The 14161-nt window shown below is 37.4% G+C and overlaps 1 non-coding gene across 1 annotated transcript; it reads left to right on the top strand.

The window, feature by feature from the left end:
* The first annotated feature begins 4037 nt into the window (after positions 1-4037).
* LOC113000261 (small nucleolar RNA R71) lies at positions 4038-4144 on the top strand. The gene has a single exon (XR_003265552.1). It is a non-coding gene; the product is annotated as a small nucleolar RNA R71 (small nucleolar RNA).
* Positions 4145-14161: the final 10017 nt, after the last annotated feature.

Below are 14161 nucleotides of genomic sequence, written 5' to 3'. Positions count from 1 at the left end.
AATCCACAACAACCTTAGCATCGTTAGTTTTGGTGGGTTTGGCTTCCATCCATTTTGAAATATAATCAACAGCAAGGAGAATACAAACAAAACCAAAAGAGACAGGGAAAGGTCCCATAAAGTCTACACCCCAGACATCAAACACCTCACAGAACAACATGGGTTGTTGAGGCATTCGCTGTCTCCATGAAAGTGAGTCGCTTGCTCTCTGACAAGGCTCACAAGTGCTACAGATTCTCCACGCATCCTTGAAGATGGTGGGCCAATAGAAACCGCAGTCAAGCACCTTGTGAGCTGTCCTCTGTATGCCAAGATGGCCACCTAGTGCGTAAGAATGACAGAATTGCAGGACCGAGTCAATCTCGTGGTCTGGAATGCATCTCCTAATAACCTGGTCACTACACAACTTCCACAAATAGGGGTCATCCCAAATATAATGCTTAGCATCGCTTTTAATTTTATCATTTTGAGCTTTAGATGCTAAGGGAGGAAAAACAGAAGCAACCAAATAATTCACAATATTAGCAAACCAGGGAGTGAGGAAGGAATCAAAAATACTATACAGAATGTACAAATGGTCATCCGAAAAATCATCCTGAATGGGTGAGTCCTCAGACACACGCTCAATCCTACTCAGATGGTCAGCCACGAGGTTCTGTGCACTGCTCCGATCACGAATCTCCAAATCAAACTCTAGGAGCCAAAGCATCCACCTGATCAATCTATGATTTGATTCAGCCTTCTTCAATAGGTACTTTAGAGCTGCATGGTCAGTATAAACAATAACATGAGTGCCAAGCAAATATGAACGAAATGTTTCAAGAGCAAAAACTATCGCTAATAGCTCCTTCTCTGTGGTAGTGTAATTTGCTTGAGCAGCATCCAAAGTTCTGGAAGCATAGTAGATCACCTGAGGCAACTTATCAATCTTTTGAGCAAGGACAGCCCCCAATGCGTAATTGGATGCATCGCACATTAGCTCAAATGGGGTTGTCCAATCAGGTGCCTGAATGATAGGGGTGTTAGTCACTGCACGCTTGAGGCAATCAAAAGCCTCTTTGCATCGGTCATCAAAATCAAACTCCACCTCCTTTTGCAACAGATTGGATAGTGGAAGGGCCACTTTGCTAAAATCCTTGATTAAGCGCCTATAAAACCCTGCATGACCAAGAAAAGAACGAACCTCTCGCACGTAAGAGGGGTAAGGCAATTGTGAAATAACATCTATTTTTGCAGGGTTTACCTCTATGCCCCTATTCGAAATGATATGCCCTAAAACTATACCTTGTTCTACCATGAAGTGACATTTTTCAAAATTCAATACAAGGTTAGTTTCAATGCATCTATTAAGTACTCTATCCAGACTATCCAAACATGCATCAAAAGAGGAACCATAAACAGTAAAATCATCCATAAACACCTCTATGCAAGTCTCTAAAAAATCATTGAAAATGCTAAGCATACACCGCTGGAAGGTACCAGGGGCGTTGCATAGGCCAAAGGGCATCCTCCTATAGGCAAAAGTGCCAAAGGGACAGGTGAATGTGGTCTTTTCTTGATCCTTAGGAGCAATATGAATTTGTAAATAACCAGAAAAACCATCAAGAAAATAGTAATGAGACTTACCTGCCAAGCGCTCAAGCATTTGATCAATGAAAGGCAGGGGAAAATGATCTTTTTTGGTTACCTGGTTCAGCCTCCTATAATCAATGCAGACTCGCCAGTTGTTCTGCACTCTTGTGGGGATAAGCTCATCCCTTTCATTCTTAATTACTATGGGGCCTGTCTTCTTGGGAACCACTTGGACTGGACTCACCCACTGGTTGTCAGAAATGGGGTAGATGATTCCAGCTTGTAAGAGCTTGGTCACTTCCTTTTTCACTACATCTAGAATGGCGAGGTTGAGTCGCCGCTTTGGCTACCTCACTGGCTTAGCTCCATCCTCTAAAAGTATCCTATGTATGCAAGTAGATGGGCTAATACCAGGAATGTTTGCTAAAGTCCATCCAATGGCCTTCTTGGGCTTCTTGAGCACTAGCAACAACTTTTCCTCTTGTTCAGCAGCAAAAGAGGCAGAGATGATCACTGGAAATTTTTCCTTGTCCTCCAAGTAAGCATACTTGAGGTTTGCTGGTAAGGGCTTCAACTCTGGTGTGGGTGGTGGCTGAACAGTGGGAGGAACCAGGGTAGGAGAAGAAGAAGGTTCCTCAGCATGTACCTCATAAAGCAAGTCAGAAGTATATGAACTTCCTGCAACATGGTTAGTGCATTCTGACTCTAAAAAATCAACAATCAAACATATAATCATCAATGATCTGATCAATTATCTCGACACAAAAAATAGAATGTTCCTCAGATGGATGTTTCATGGCATCAAAAATGTTAAAATGAACAACAATATCACCAAATTCCATAGACAATGTGCCAGCATAAACATCTATCTTAGTTCGGGCTGTTTTCATAAATGGCCTACCTAAAATAATTGGAACTGAACCATGGGAAAATCCCTCTTCCATATTAAGAACATAAAAGTCAACAGGAAAAATAAGTTCACCAACCCGAACCAGCACATCCTCTATGAAACCTGCGAGGTAAGCAACACTTCTATTTGCCAAATGAATCACCACATCTGTAGATTGCAAGGGTCCAAGAGATAAAGAATTGAAAATGGATAGAGGCATGACACTAACTAATGCTCCTAGATCTAGCATGGCATTCTCAAATTTACTATTCCCAATAATGCAAGGTATACAGAAAGTACCTGGGTCCTTACATTTCTCATGAATGTGAAGAACAGATTTACCTATCAATGCTGACACATTTCTGCCCATGCTAATCCTTTCATTGCCCTTGAGCTTCCTTTTGTGGGTGCATAGCTCCTTTAGAAACTTGGCATATCTTGGAATCTGCTTGATGGCATCTAGCAGAGGTATGTTCACCTCTACTTTCCTGAAGGTCTCCAAGATCTCCTTTTCCGCTTCTTCCATTTTTTTTTGTTTAGAATTGCTCTAGGTGGGAATGGAAGAGGGATAGGAGGCTGCTGTAAGTCGGAATTACTAGAAGAAGGTCCACCTGCATGAAATTTTTTTTTAGGAAGCTTTCTCTTTTGTGCAACTATCTCATCCTCTTTTTCAGGTGTAGGTGCTACTACTGGTGGAGGCACTTGAATTTGGTAGCCAGACCTGAAGGTGATGGCACTCACATTTTTCAGATTCTGCACATTTTGTGAAGGCAATTTGTTAGAATTTTGGGACTGAGCTTGGTTCATCTAAATAGCCATCTGCCCCATCTGATTTTTCAGACTCTGAATGGAGGCTCTTGTCTCTTACAGAAATTGCATATTCTGGATGGTCATTTGCCTCACTAACTCTTCTAAGAAAGGTTGAGGAGGAGCCTCAGTTACTTGTTGTATTTGTTTTGACTGCTTCTGTATTGGAGGAGGAATATATGGCTTGCTTGGACCAGCAGCATTCTGAAAAGGAGGGACAGGCTGTTGTTGTTGTTGTGGAGGACTTGTCCATCTCAAATTTGGATGATTCCTTCAACCTGGATTGTATTTATTGCTTGAAAGGTCATAATTATTCTGCTGTTGTTGGTTTTTCCGTTGAGGAGGTCTATTATAAATGTTTGCAGCATAAGCTTCAGGTTGCTCATTGACTCCAGATTGCTGCAAAGAAGGATAAAGATCTGTATGGTGATCTGCAAAAGAACATAGACCACAGACTCTTGCAACAAGTGTAGATTTCTGATTCATGGCAAGCTAAGTTACTAGGTTGACCAAGGCATCAAGTTTTCATTCAAGCTTTTTATTTTCAGTAGATGAAGATGAATCCGTGGCCACCTCATGGACTCCTCTAAGAACAATAGCATCATTTCTTGCACTGAATTGTTGGGAGTTGGAAGCCATCTTCTCAATCAAATTCCTAGCCTCAGCAGGGGTCATATCACCAAGAGCTCCACCATTGGCAGCATTAATCATACTCCTCTCCATGTTGCTAAGTCCCTCATAGAAATATTGAAGAAGGAGTTGCTTAGAAATCTGGTGGTGAGGGCAGCTTGCACACAATTTCTTGAATCTTTCCCAGTACTCATACAAGCTTTCTCCACTAAGTTTCCTAATGCCGGAAATGTCTTTTCTGATGGCAGTGGTCCTAGATGCAGGGAAGAATTTCTCCAAGAACACCCTCTTAAGGTCATCCCAGCTAAAAATGGACCTGGGAGCAAGGTAGTAGAGCCAATCTTTTGCCACTCCCTCCAGAGAATGAGGAAAAGCCTTTAGAAAGATATGATCTTCTTGGACATCAGGGGGCTTCATGGTGGAACAAACAATATGGAACTCTTTAATATGCTTATGAGGATCTTCACCTGCAAGACCATGAAACTTGGGCAGCAAATGTATTAGTCCAGTCTTGAGAACATATGGAACACCCTCACCAGGATATTGAATGCACAAGCTTTCATAAGTGAAATCAGGTGCAACCATCTCCCTAAGAGTCCTCTCACGAGGTGGAGGTTGAGCCATGTTCTCAGTATGAAAATTAGTAGTGGAATGCTCAAAATCAGAATATTCAGAATCACCCTCAACAGAATGCTCAAAATGCACAGAATGACCAGGATGCACACTATGCCTAACTAATCTATGAAAGGTTCTATCTATTTCAGGATCAAAGGGTTGTAAATCACTTGGATTGCCCCTAGTCATACACTGTATGTAGCAAATAATGTGTTTCTCAACAAGCACCTAACAAGGGGGTAAAATTACAACTATACTCAAACGATATCAAAATGAGCTAAAATTTTGTGAGGAACACCCTAAAATCATGAAAAGATAGCACAAAAACTTTCAAACAAAAATTAAAAGTCTAACTATGAAAACTACCTAAGCAAAGTTTAGAAAAATAGGACAATAATACTTGAAAAAAAAAACTGAGTAAACGGCTGATTTTTGGAGCTTGGGAGACCCTGACCGGCTGAAGCCGATTGTCACAACATGGAAAAAAATTTTCTACCCCAAATGCATACATAATAATAGTCGTTCTGATACCCGGAGCAAAAGTTATGGCCGTTTTAAGTTTTGCTAAAAACAAGTTCCCAAATTTTTTATCTCTCTCAAATACTGTCACACTAAGTGCTCCTGGTATTTTTCACACAAAATATGGATCAAAAGAAGCTACCACACAAAAAACCAGCCAAAAATAACAACTCTAACTATCAAAACAAAAATTACTAATTAAATTGCAAAATCAGTCGCTAATCACTGTTCAGCACTGTTCACAGCAAAACACAAAGCTGAAACAGTCGCTGAATCAGTTGCTAAAAATAGTCGCTAAACAAGGGGTGCAACTGAAATGTAAAACACAACACTACACAAAATAAGATAACTAAACACTATTATGAACCTTTGGCCCACTGCTCCCCGGCAACGGCGCCAAATTTGATCGAGGTCGTACCCGAATCAAATAAACATTAAAAATGCAGTATCTAGGAAGTGATCCTAGGTCGTCTCCCAACGAGCAATGGTCAACCAAACATTCATAACAGATAGTAATAAAACAGTAACGAATTTGGGGGGGGGGGGTTGTTTGTTTTTGTAAATTAAACAACGAGCAAATTTAATTAGAAAATATCAGAATTAAAACACGTTGTTTTTCCTTGATTCACAAGCAAGTCTCTTATCCTAGGTTACGAGAATTTATCCTTTATCAGTTCAACCACTTAATCCAACCCTAAATTAAATTACTAAGTGAAATTTAACATAAGGCTGTCATTATGTGATTAAGCAACACATACACCAATTAATCATGAACGAAACTGATCATTAAGCATGAACGTAAATTAAGCACAGAGACAATTAATCAAGCACTAAGCATGCAGGATGCAGGGATTAATAGCAACAAATACAGAGTAATTGGTGAAGAGGAAAAACTGATCAAAATTCAATAGTAATAATAAAACCTCAAAGAGAGTTGTGTTTGATCCTCAAGAGAAAACAACGTTGGAGACTTAGTCTTCCATTAATCAGTAGAAAACGAAATTGCAGATTGAAGCATAAAACGAAATTTATTGCTACGTGAATAGTGAAAACTGGAATTGCAAAACCTAAAATTATTCTTTCTCCCAAAACGAAAAGACTCCTAAACTAAAACCTTGGTGTTGTTATATAGGTTCTCAGCCCCCAAAGCTTACAAATCTGTTTTAAGTCCAAGCCCATTAATAAAATAAAATCTTGACAAGATAAGATAAGATTTGATAAAATAAAATCTAGATAAGATAAAATCTAGATGAAATAATATCTAGACGAGATAAAATCTGGATAAGAAAAGATTTGGTAGAATAAAATTGTCTGCTCTCTTCAAGTCCAAGCTCAATTCCGGATTCAAGCCCAATTGCTTATAATTTTCCTGAAATTAAATTAAAAACACAAAACTAGTCCAGTAGCCCCAAATGATAAAACTACATAATTAATTTGACAATTAAGGCTAATAAGTAATTAAAATGGTGACAAAAAGGGTTAAGAAATAAGAGAAAATGATGACACATCACTCCACATGGAGCTACATCATGATATCTATCTTTATTTGTAGTCTTGATTTTTCCCTTGGATCATCATTCCTTACATTCTTTAAGCTTAATCAGTTACATATGTGGGGCATACAATGAGTTACTACTTGTCAGTGATGTGGTCTTTCTCTCTATCTTCAAAATATATTTTACAGACTTGGATAAATGTTAGAAGTTAGAACTGTTCATTTTGACTTATAGATGCCTTGTCTATTTTTGTATTAGTAACTTAATCCATGGAGGTTTCACTTGTTCGAGCACTGGTTAAAGTATTATTAATCAGCCTCGGGTACAATGTAACAAATAGCACAAATAAATGACTGACATTAGGTTCATGGTAAGGAAATTATTGTTCACGGACTCACAGGTTTGTCTTAGTACCTTGTATTTGAATACATGGAGCATGACCTTGTTGGTCTAGTACTTTCAAAGTTAGTCATTACACTTTTAATTAAGTTATCTTAACCTCATTTTCTTTTTATATTAGAACTTGGATAATCAATATATTATTATATACTTTTTTTCTTGATTCAAACAAACATAAGCTGAAGTTTGCAACTCCTTACACGAGCACCAACTTAATGCATTTCTTGGAAAGCTTTCAATGCATGGTCACTTGTGTTTTGATCTCAGGGCCCTAGCTTGGTCACTCCACAATGTTGTGAGACTTTCTTTTGCTCTTTATGCGGGTCATATGCTTCTTCAATTGCTTTGATATATCAACATTTAATTCATTATGCAAGCTAGTAAATATGCACATTACTACTATTTTAAACCTTATCAAAGGATTAAATGGGAGTTATTTTTATGTTGTAGGAGTATGAGAACAATCTATTTCTGCAGTGTGACAAATGCATAATGATGGTATGGTAAAATTAGAATTATATGCCTTTGGGAGTTTGGATATATAATTTAGTTTTCTAGGTGGTGCAATGAAGCCTATTACAAATGGCTAGTGGGCTCATTGAGCATGTGCCATGTAGTCGTAGATGCCTGGTTTGTTTGTGTATTACTTTATATACTCTTTTTTATTCCTTAGTTTGGTTATTTTTAATAAGTGTTAACAATATTGCCAAAAACTAGCTTAGCTAATGTCAAGAGAATGGAACCTATTGATGGTTTGAATATAATCAATAAGGTAGGCTTTCATTACTATTATTCTTTCTTTCTTTTCTTTTTGTTTAGCTTGAGTTAATAATTCAAGTTCTAATGATAGAAATGTAGAGCATGAGAATGGCTTTTGTGAAAATAAACGAAACTCTGGTGGAAAGCTGCATCAACTACTGGATACAAGTCCTAAAACTGATGTTGTGGCAGTTGGTTGATACTTGATACAGAAATGATAAAATTGGAAGGTGGTATGAGTTTGTTCCTGTTTGACAATGGGATTTTATTATTTGGCTTTAACATTTGAAATTTTATTGAACCAATAGGAATGACTGCTGCATGTTGGGAGAGATATGAAGGGAAGGAAGAACAAAAATTTATAAGCTAAAAGAAAGAATAACCAATTCGAGAATGCCAAAATAAAAGAGCAAATGAGCATAATGAATGATTAACTTTATATATAATAAACATAATGAATGATATAATAAGAAAAATAAAATGAATGAATATAAAAATTAAAATAGTAGTAGCATATATTTATACAAAAAGATAAAAACAAAAACAAAGAAGAGACATACCTTAATTCTCTGTGATGTGTGATACAATTGTGGTTTCTAATTCTATCAGGCTAAGACTGAAGATGTCAAAGATCCAATGGTTGTAGTGGCTGATCATTTGGGTTTTGAAGAGAATTGCAAGAGAGTGGCGGACCAGGTTGTCAACACTTTATGGCCGCATCCACATTTTGGTCGACAATGCAGTTGTGCAGTACGAGAGTGATTCACTTATTGATGATAAAAGACTTGAGATGGTGTTCCAAACTAATATCTTCTCCAATTTCTTTATGACTAAGTATCTCCTCTCCTTCAATTTTACATTTATTAATTCTTAAATCATAATCGCGTCTCACTTTAATTAGTTAGTCTCAATACATCACTATTGTTGATCCATTGATTTAAATATAAGTTTCATTATACCAAAAATGTTTTTAGTTTTATACTAGAACTAGGTTCACCACTACAAGAAAAAGGTTATTCTACGTTGGTTAAAAGACATTTTTTACGACGGTTATTAACCGTCGTCGTAACCAACATCATAAAAAGTCTTCACTTTCTATGACGGTTTCATAAAAATCGTCTTAGAAAAATGTATCCTTCTAAGATGGTTATTGGCTAAAAACCATCTTAAAATGACACTTTTCTAAGACGACTTTTTAGATAACCGTTTTAAAAAATATATATATTTTTAAAAAAATTAAAATATATTTGAGGATTCTACGATGGTGTTTCGAGACATTCTAAGACGGTTTTTTAGAAAATCGTCTTAGAATGTATTTTTTTAATATATATATATATATATATATATATATATATATATATATATATATATATATATATATATATATATATATATATATATATATATATATATATATTCTAAGACAGGATGCTTTATTAAAAGTCTTGAATTCAAATTCATATAAAGTATAGGTGAGAAGGGATGTTTTATTAAAGTAACGCTCAATATTATTAATTGTTAATAAAGTTGGCAGATAATTCAAACCGATGAGCTAAAAGGATATAATTAGCTAAACCGAAATATTTATTTATAATATTCTAGTTGAAAGCAAGCATTTGCATGTATTGATTCCAAATACATAAACCTAATATAAAATACTACTTTAAAGTATCTATACATGCATTATGTATACATACAAATATTTGTAAGATAGGTTTTAAGTTGAGACAGAGAATTTTTCTGAGGTATATACATATAAATATTTTATTTTTTTAAAAGAATACATTCTAAGTCTTAGAATGTCTACATTCTAAGACGTCTTAGAATGATTGTGTGAGTTTTTATAGAGAATTAGGGTAATTTTACAAGGTAGTCTCTCAAGCGAGGTATAGGCCGCTCAAGCCAGCTCAAACAAAGGAGAATATGAAATTTTGTAGAAGATATGTTGCTTAAGCGAGGAGTGCACAAGACAATGCGTCTAGAAACTGAATTAATTCAAAACAAATATAATTATGGAGATATGGCTCAAAGATAAATGAAGAAATCACTTTGAAAATAATTGCAACAATTAAAACATATTATATCAACTGAAGAGATTATTTCCTTGTATAAATTATATTATTTTGTAAATTAAAGAGATTATTTGTCTCTATTAAACACATCTATGATTCTATATATAGAGAGGAATAGGCAGCAATAAAAAAGACACCTCTACACACAACCCATCACTGAAAAGCCCTCTTATCTTCTCTTCTCTTGTATTTCATGAGCGGCTAGTTTCTTTCTTAGCCAAGAGAGGAAAGGATTGAACCTTATTTGATGTAATTTTCTTACATTAATATATTTTTTGAATTCATTATTCACCTCTATATTTAATGATTTGTGGGTCTGCACACCTCATAGATGATCCTAGGAATTGACGTGCACTTTGGTGAGTCTCGCTGAAACCTGAAATGAATCGGATACTTAATTGGGGTTATCTCTAGGAATAGAATAATCTTGGTTAAGTCTCGCTAATTCCTAAACGATAATGTTGATTCCTTAAGTTGGTTTGCCAAGTGATTGGGAATCAAGGCAAGTGATTTAGGGTTTATCACCTAAGGGATTATGGATAGAATACATTAGTGAATTAGGGATAAATGATATAATGACGTAGAAGTGTGAGGAACTACAACAAATAAGGGGATTCTAAGTACAATCTTAGCATTTCAACATTTTTATTTCTATCTACAATTATTATCATGTCAACTAGTAACTTCTTACCTTTTCTTTTAATTTCTATTATTAAATTTTCAGCATATTAATCTTTCTAGAAAAATATATCTTTTATTTTCTATTTTGATTAGTTTTAGTTTTAGGTAGTTTAAAATATAAAAACACAAAAATATCTTTAATTGAAAGGTTTTAATTTAAATATTCATCCTTGCACTATTCCCTTGGGAGACAACCTGAGCTTTGGTTCAATACTACAATTGGGATTCTGTTACACTTGACCGACATAAATCCTAATGTAATTAAAATGTTAACAATGCTTGATTCAAATTCTTGTAGTCCATGCACATCCTTCCCTTCCCGTTCAACTTATTGACCATGACCATATTGGTAACCCAAGAAGAGTAGTCAATTTCTCTAATGAACCCGACGACCGTTAACTAGGCCACTTGGCGACTGGCTTGACATCTTCATATATGGCCAACTTATGACAATGAAAGCTTGGATCGATACCGGGCATGTCTGTTGCGGACCATGCAGACAAGTCAATGTGTTCTCAAATGACTCGATGTATTCAACTATTGTCATCCTCGGGTAACTAGTTTCCTAACTGAGTGACATGCCCCTCTCTAGGCCCAAGTTGGAAAGTGGTCATCTCTTCGACCGGGGTCACCTAGTTGCCATTGTTAGTTCTGGGATCGAGCTTTAATCCCTCTACCTCCTCGACTTTTGCTTCAGCCTTCACATAGTGGACAACTTGTGTGGTTTCCTTTCTTGTGTGAGGGTGTAACCTAAGGCTAGCCATGTAGCACTCTCTAGTCGTCCTCTAGTTGGCATGCATACCGAGGGCATTGAGTGAAGGAAGACCGAGGAGGATGTTATACGACCTGTGAGCATCCTCTATCACATATTGTATCTTCAACCTCTTCTGTAGTGGCCCCTCATGCCCAAACCTAGTGTAGAGCCAGATGCAACCCTTTGTCCCTACCTATTCCCCAACAAAGCCGAATAGGGGGTCATTATGTGAAAGGATCTCGAACTCAAGTATATCCATTTGTTTCAAGGTGTTCCAAAACAAGATGTCGGTCGAGCTTCCTTGATCTGCAAGGGTCATCTTGATGATACAGTTGGCTATATCAACACTACTCAGCATTGGGTCGTCCTGTACCAGGTCAATTGCCTTGATGTCGCCAGGGTGTCAAATGAGTCCATGGAGTTGGGGGTAGTCGTGTGAACCAATGAAAGGCCTACCCCTTTAGTGATGTTAGGAATACTCGTCAAAGGATTGCATCCTATGTGGTGTAGAGCCTCACTTGGGTAATGTACACATCCAGGCACTCGTTTGGGTCTGTGGTACCATCGTACTTCTTAGTAGTCAAGTTGTTCGAGTTGGAAGGAATAGTTGCCTCCATAATGCTAAGGACAAAATGGTTCTTGAACTGCGATAACTACTTGCCCAAAGTGTTGAAGGACAAGGGAATAGCGTCCGAGCGTACACTTAGATTTGTGGCTCGGGGTAAGTCGATTGTGGTTGATTTAGCCTCTCCTCCTTCTTGTGGGATAGCATCAGGTTGTTGTGACCTATGTGCATCCCAAAGGTGAGCATTCTCATGCTGAAAGGCCACGATTTCCTTAGGATAGTGTTTTTGCATTTCGAAGACCTAAGCCTATAGTCTCCTAACTATTGAAGACATATCAGTCTGATCTTCTACATGAACATTTTTGTTGTGGTGATTAGTCGATTGCTCCATTGGTGTTGTGTTTGTACTAGTTCTTGTTATTTTCATGAGCTCATGGGGTTAGGATATGTCTTACATGGCCCTACGGTGGGCATTAAAATGTTCCTATCGCAAATGGACCGCATGCCTATCCTTCTGTCGAAGGGTCTTCTACCGTGTTGAAGGGTCTTTCTTGTAGTTCTTTATCGAAGTCTCGGGTGATGTAAGCTCCATGGGAGCTTGTAGGCCTAGGATCTTCTTCATCAATGGATTTCTTTGCTTCTTGGAAGATGAATGATAGTGGAATGGAGAAGGAAGAGAGAGAGGAGACGCCACTTCAAGGAGAAGATGAGTCTAGAAGAAGCTCACCATCATAGGAGGCCATGGATAAGAGCTTGGAGGAAAAAGGAGATGAATAGAGGGAGAGAAGAGCACAAAATTTTGTGCTCTAAGAGAGCTCTGAAATCTTAAGTTTAATTTTCAAATGATCAAAGTTGAAAAAAATGCACACAAATGACTTTTATTTATAGCCTAAGTGTCACACAAAATTGGAGGGAAATTTGAATTTCTATTCAAATTTTACTTGAATTTGAAATTGAATTTGTGAAGCCAAATTTTGGAGCCAAAATTTCACTAATTATGATTAGTGAATTTTAGCTATGGTTCAGCAAACTAATCCAAGATCAAGTCCAAGATTCTCCACTAAGTGTGCTTAGGTGTCATGAGGCATGTAAAGCATGAAGGACATGCACAAAGTGTGACTATATGATGTGGCAATGGGGTGTAGCAAGCAAATACTCACCTCCCCCTCTAAAATTTAATTGGATTGGGCTTCTCCCAATTCAATTAAATTTATTTACCAACACACACATCAAATATTCACTCAATGCATGTGAAATTACAAAATTACCCCTAATGCAAAAACTAGTCTAGGTGCCCTAAAATATAAGGACTGGAAAATCCTACATTTCAAGGGTACCCTACCTACATTATGGAGCCCTAAATACAAGGCCCAAAAATAATGAAACCTTAATCTAATATATATAAAGATAAGTGGGCTCACACTTAGCTCATGGGCCCGAAATCTACCCTAAGGCTCATGAGAACCCTAGGGCCTTCTCTTGCATCTCTAGCCCAATCTACTTGGAGTCTTCTATCCAATACCCTTGCGGGGTAGGATTACATCATCGGGTGCGTGAGAGCCTAAAAAGGCGAGGAGGGGTACCTATAAAAGACACTTCAATGCTCAAGTAAGGGTTCGACTCAAAGTTGTTAATGGTATATAGTGAATATTTTAGAATGAATCAATCCTCTTACCTAGGAGGGTTCACCCCTTTTTATACTAACATTGTTGGGCTTGAGGTCTATGGGTCTGTCACATCTTGATTACCAATTGTGTAATATTACTCCTAATCATGCTTAGGTACTTCCAATCAAGTGATTACTTTTAATTGTGTTTAGTGGTGATAATCACGGCCAAATTGTACTCATCATTCGCACATGTTGATGGCCAAGACGTGTTGTACAATATATATGGATACTGTCATACCCTAATTTCGTCTGGGGACAATTGTTTGTCAACATGTGGATTTTCACTAGTCGAGTTGAGCTGCTTAACGCCAATTGTTGCGCAATCCATAGGGTTTTGTGACATTTCGAAAGGAAATGAGCAAAACACTCAACATGGGGGCAAAATGGTCAATTTGGGGGCATTCCTCAGCCTCTGGGCCCACCTAGGCCCATTAGAAAGCTTCAAGATGAAGCAACCAGCTCGCCTGGGCGAGCTGTGTTGCAATTTCCTCCCCCCATTTTCCTATAAATAGGCGTGGGGGGCTGAGGGGAAGGGGTTTAACATCCTTAGTAAGCATATTTCACTGAAATTAGTGAGAAGAAGGAGAAAAAAGAAGAAAAATCAAGGTCGAGGCGCTTCCGTAACTCTTTCGTAATGTTTTCGTGATTAATTCCATGGACGTTCTTCGTCGTTCTTCGTTCGTTCTTCGATCTTCAACCAGTTAGTTTTCAATTTTGAAGCTTTGAATTCATTC

Source organism: Glycine max, chromosome 18, assembly GCF_000004515.6.
Source record: "Glycine max cultivar Williams 82 chromosome 18, Glycine_max_v4.0, whole genome shotgun sequence".
NCBI classification, from domain to species: domain Eukaryota; kingdom Viridiplantae; phylum Streptophyta; class Magnoliopsida; order Fabales; family Fabaceae; genus Glycine; species Glycine max.
The sequence above is the reverse complement of the archived record's forward strand: the minus strand, read 5'-3'. Positions and strand labels throughout refer to the sequence as shown.